Source organism: Pantherophis guttatus, chromosome 1, assembly GCF_059756535.1.
Source record: "Pantherophis guttatus breed Tessera chromosome 1, ASM5975653v1, whole genome shotgun sequence".
Classification (NCBI taxonomy): Eukaryota; Metazoa; Chordata; class Lepidosauria; order Squamata; family Colubridae; genus Pantherophis; species Pantherophis guttatus.
In genome coordinates, this window is record NC_142063.1 from 327257663 (window position 1) to 327263144 (window position 5482).

Sequence of the window (5482 nt, forward strand, 5' to 3'; positions counted from 1 at the left end):
AACACTGCTATCATGTCTCCCCTAGTCTTTCTTTTCATTAAACTAGACATACCCAGTTCCTGCAGCCATTCTTCATATGTTTTAGCCTCAAGTCCCCTAATCCTATTACAGCCTTCTTCTTCCTCATAGTATTTACAGAAACAATCTACCTATTTTTAAAACTTCATTTCATCCCTCAGTTCAGACTTTCACCATTTACTTCATATGTTCCAAGTTGCAATTTTTCGTATGCTGTGCTTGTCACCAGATGGGCCTCTAGTTATTGTCTACCATACCTCATCGTGGCTTTGATCAATCATGAGAACGCTTAGATTGAGATATCCACACAGTTGGGTCCTTTCCCCCCCACAATGATGAAACCAATTTTGCAGGGATGAGGTAAGTCTCTTTCCCTACATATTGCAATCCTATCTACATCATGGCACCTTGCCTGAGCAATTCTGAGTATGCTTTTTATACAAGGTGCTAGATTAGACAGTATGTGTATTCAGATGCTTTGCCTTTATTGCCAAAGCAGAACTCATGCATTACAAGTCCTCTTTGTTCCATTTTTTTTAAAAAATTCTGATTCTTGTCCAAAAATATAGATCATTTGTGGCTTCTACCCAACCTTACATCATTAAAGTGATTAAATGGATACCTACACCAATATTTTACATGTGTGCTTATATGAAGATGACTTTGGTGTACACCACTGTTTCTCAACCTTGGCCATTTCAAGATGTGTGGACTTTAAGTTCCCGAATTCCCCAGCACATCTAGATAATGTCAAGATCCTTCCTTCCTTCCTTCCTTCCTTCCTTCCTTCCTTCCTTCCTTCCTTCCTTCCTTTCCTCCCTCCCTCCCTCCCTTCTCTCATTCCCATCTCCTTCTTTCCTTCCTTCCTTCCCTCCTTCTTCCTTCCTTCTCTTGTTCCCATCTCCCTCCCTTCCTCCTTCCTCCCTCCCTTCCTTCCTCCTTCCCTCCTTCCCTTTCCTCTTCCTTCCTTCCTTCCCTCCCTCTTCCTTCCTTCTCTCATTCCCATCTCCTTCCTTCCTTCCTTCCTCCCTCCCTCCCTCCCTCCCTCCCTCCCTCCCTCCCTCCCTCCCTTTTTCTATAGCCACCAATTTCACAAATGTGACTCTCGGTAATGTATAATAAAAACAGACTATAAAAAAACCAATGAAAACTAAACCATAATAAAAGATTAATATTATTTTAAAAGATCAGTGGGGAACATCTTTGATGTTACATACAGTGCAGCCATTTCACCAGTTCAACATTTCCCTGAGTTTTCCTAAGCCTGTTGATATATGCACATTTTAATAGGCTTGCAGAAGATAGGCAGAGATGGGGCCAGTGTGTCAGATGCAAACAACCAGTTCCAGATACATAGAACTGAAACCAGCTGCATTATTGCTCTATGCCTACCCCACAGGAATTTCCCTAGATTGGTAGCTTTTACCTTGGAAAAACTAAATAATGCTCAAAAGCATGGGGAGGGGCAGATGTTGCCCTCTTATGTTGATGTAATGAGTCTTCTGCATCCACCTTGTAGAACATCCTTCCCCTCCTACCCCAAGGTAGAGATTCTGTTGGAGAGCGACCATCCTGGTTGGGAGGAGACCTCAAACTGGGAATTAAAGGCTTGTCTCCTGGGTTCTGTCAAATATAATGCCTTCAGAGACAGGATCTGCCAATCCCCTCCTACTGGACCTGATGGAATAGGTCAGGGGTTGGCAACCTTAAACACTCAAAGAGCCACAAAGGTCCTAACCAGAAGCCCCTGTTCAATTCTGGAGCCAACCAGAAGTCCGGTTCCCTCACCATAGAGTCTCCTCCTAGCACGGCATCCTTTTTCCTCTGCCGACTGGAAGTCGGTTCCCCCACCATAGAGTCTCCTCCTAGCACGGTGTCCTTTTTCTCTATCTGTCCTAACTGAAAGCCCTATCAATTGTGGAGCCAATCAGCAACAAGAAGCTGCAGCAGAGGGATGAAAGAGCCACATGCGGCTCCAGAGCCACAGATTGCTGACCCCTGGAATAGGTAGATGTAATCAGATGTAATCAAATAATGTGCCATGATTATTCCATGAAGGGCTTTAACAGTCAAAACCAGCACTTTGAATGGGACCTGGAAGCAAACTGGCAAGGAGTGCAGTTTTCAGAGCAGAAGTGTAATGTGCAATCCTTCTAGGGGCACACATAACTGCCCAGGCTGCTGCATTATGTATCAGCTGAAGCTTCCACAAACTTTTCAAGGGTAGCCCCATGTAGAGTGCATTATGGTAATCTATCTGGGAGGTGATGAGGGCATGAGTGATTGGGCCTGCCTGCCTGCCTAACTGCCTGCTTTTATATAATAATATCTTTTTGGATTAGTACTTGACTTTTTCTTTGGTCAGCATTTTAAAGCAAATCGGGCCAAATATGTGGGTGGGAAACAGGCAATCCTTATAATTTCATATTTCCATGAATTTGAGATACTGTTTTTCTCTGAAAAAGAAAAAGTAAGAGTTCTCATAAAGACATATTTTAAAATATAATGCGCAAAAATGCATATTTAAGATATTACAGTTGAACCAAATGTTAAAAATGCAAATATACAGGCAAAAATATTGGTGGATTAAAAAAATAATTGTAGGTTTATATGGAAAATGGGAGGGACAGCACACATGAATGAACTCAGAGGCTATAAATAGGATTGATCTGATCCACCCATCCTTTTCTTTCCCTTCTTTTTTTAGGCACTGTTTTATGAATCCATTTTTACACTGAGTAGGAATGAACATGCAAATTAACACTAACAAAAGAAAAGCTGTGGCAAATTGCATGGGCTCCTGCTCCCAAATCGGTTTTAAAAATTATCCTAGTGGCATTGAATGCTGGAGGAATGAGGCAAACACAAGGAAGGACAGATCTATGAAACAATGAAGAGACAAAAAGGAGAACATCATCTCAATCTATTAAATTGTGAATACGATTTCACAGCACTTCAGAGAGTTCTGAATATTCTGCAACCATTATCTTCTTCTAAAAGCCTGGAAGCAGGACCAGTTTTCTCCCCTTAATGGTTGAGGAGTCTGTGTGTGTGTGTGCGTGCGTGTGCATGTGCATGGACACGTGTGTTCATAAGTGAACACATGACTGACCACAGGGACTGACAACTTTTGCAGGTGCCAAGCACAAATGGCTTGAGTGCTACCGCAAAGGAAATTAAAATATACCCTCATAATAGCCACAAGCCTCATGATTTGAGAATTGTCAGATTCTACCTCAAGTATTGAACCCAATATTTGGGAACATCATTTTAAGCTGGGTTAAATATGTGGAGCAAGTTCAAAGAAGGGCAATACGAAGATGGTCAGGGATTAGAAACCAAGCTGTTCCTGGTGATGTTTGCACAGAACAGAACAAAACAGAACAGAACAGAATAACTTTATTGTCACTTTGAATGTACACTAGTCCAGGGGTCTCCAACCTTGGCAACTTTAAGACTTGTGGACTTCAATTCCCAGAGGTCTTTAACTCTGGGCATTAAAGTCCACAAGTCTTAAAGTTGCCAAGGTTGGAGACCCCTGCACTAATCGGCATACATTAAAATGAAATTTCATAGCATACAGCTATGAATAGCATAGCATACAGACACCACCTCCAATATACACAAACATGACAAAATAAGTAAATAAATAAATACAAAAAAATTATGCATATACCCACATATATTATATGACACAGAGAAACAATGCAGTCTAGTTCAAATGTATATATGTATCCTGTTTCCCCTAAAATAAGACATCCCCTGATAATAAGCCCAATTGGACTTATTATCCGATTGGGTTAATGCACTAAAATAAGCCCCCCCTGAAAATATTTAAATGCATGCACAGCTGGTCCCCGCCATTTCCTCTGGTTTCCTCCACGTGCCCCAAAATAATAAGATCTCCCTGAAAATAAGGCCAAGCACTTATTTCGGGGTTCAAAAAAATATAAGACAGGGTCTTATTTTCAGGGAAACACAGGTACATGGTGAGAAAAACGAATCTTGCGAGTTTACCAGACGATGGATGGCATAGGGAACAAAGCTGTTACAGCTATTTCTAGCTAGTCCTGCTAGAAATACTTCGAAACCTCCTCCCAGATGACATTTTTTCCTGGATCCATGAGTCAGCAGACGTGGTTGGCTGGGCACGGATATCTGCACAGAGAGGGCTGGCACAGCAGCTGCACCAGCCTTGCCTTCATTCTTCCAAGAGAGATGGCCATGCTCCTTTGCAACACATATCTTTCCAAACGATTAAAACTCCTAACTTTGTTTTCAGTCCTTCAGCAAAGGAAGGAGTGAAACTCCACTGGGCAAGAATCTGTTGCTCAGTTAATAAGTCCTTTCCCGTGATTGATTCCCAGCAATGGATACTCAGAGGTGTTTAGCTTCTGTGTGAGGAATGTTATGGACCTCAGTGAGCAGTGGTTAATAAACACATTGCCTCAAGCAGCACTAGCTATGTGAAAGAGAAATGAACTTCACAACAAGCCAAGAGACAGTGCCAATTTTGGGACACCTGTTACATTTATGGCAAGTGATCAGGCTAGAAAGAGCCAACTGCATCAAAGCAGAATTGTTGTACTAAGCGAAACTATAGATCCCCAGGTCCTTCAGAAGGGTTCCTCCTTCCGTACAACACAAAACTTGCATTCCAGAATTAAAATCATCTCAAGCTGCTGCAAGGTATGGGGTGGGATGACATTTGGATTAAACCAGAGGTGGAGAACTATGGACCCTTTATGACTTCCTGAGCATGGCTGGCTCAGGATTCTGGGAGGGGAAGTCCACAAGTCTTAAAGTTGGCAAAGTAAGAGATCTCTATTCTAAAGAGCAGGACAAGAGGCGATCAAAGCTGCTTTATGAGCCATGGTGGCAAGACCACCGGGAGCCAGTGCAGCTCGCGCAGGAGAGGTGTTACACGGGAACGCCATGTCGCTCCCATTACCACCCGCGCGGCCGCACTCTGCGCCAGTTGGAGTCTTCGGGTGCTCCTCAAGGGGCAATGGTAGTACAGGGGTTTAAGGCACCCTGTTATTAAGCTTATTAAGACCAGCTGCCTGCAATTACTGCAGGGTTCGAATCTCACCAAGGCTCAAGGTTGACTCAGCCTTCCATCCTTTCTAAGGTAGGTGAAATGAGGACCCAGTTTGTGGGGGCAATAAGCTGACTTTGTATAAATATACAAAAGGATGAAGGCTATTGCTGAGCACATTGAAAGCCGCCCTGAGTCTTCGGAGAAGGGCGGCATATAAATCAAATTAAAAAAAAAATGTAGAGAGCATTACAATAGTCCAGGCGGGAGGTGACGAGGGCATGAGTGACCGTGCGTAGGGAGTCCCGATCCAGAAAGGGACGCAACTGGCGAATCAGGCGAACCTGATGAAAAATCCTCCCGGTCACGGCCATCAAGTGCTCTTCTAAAGACAGCCGTGAATCCAGGAGGATGCCCAAGTTGCAA

The 5482-nt window shown here is 43.2% G+C and overlaps 1 long non-coding RNA gene across 1 annotated transcript; it reads left to right on the forward strand.

Moving 5' to 3' along the window:
- Window positions 1-1878: 1878 nt before the first annotated feature.
- Window positions 1879-3215, forward strand: LOC117667751 (uncharacterized). The gene is made up of 2 exons (XR_004592129.2): window positions 1879-2025; window positions 2726-3215. It is a non-coding gene; the product is annotated as an uncharacterized LOC117667751 (long non-coding RNA).
- Window positions 3216-5482: the final 2267 nt, after the last annotated feature.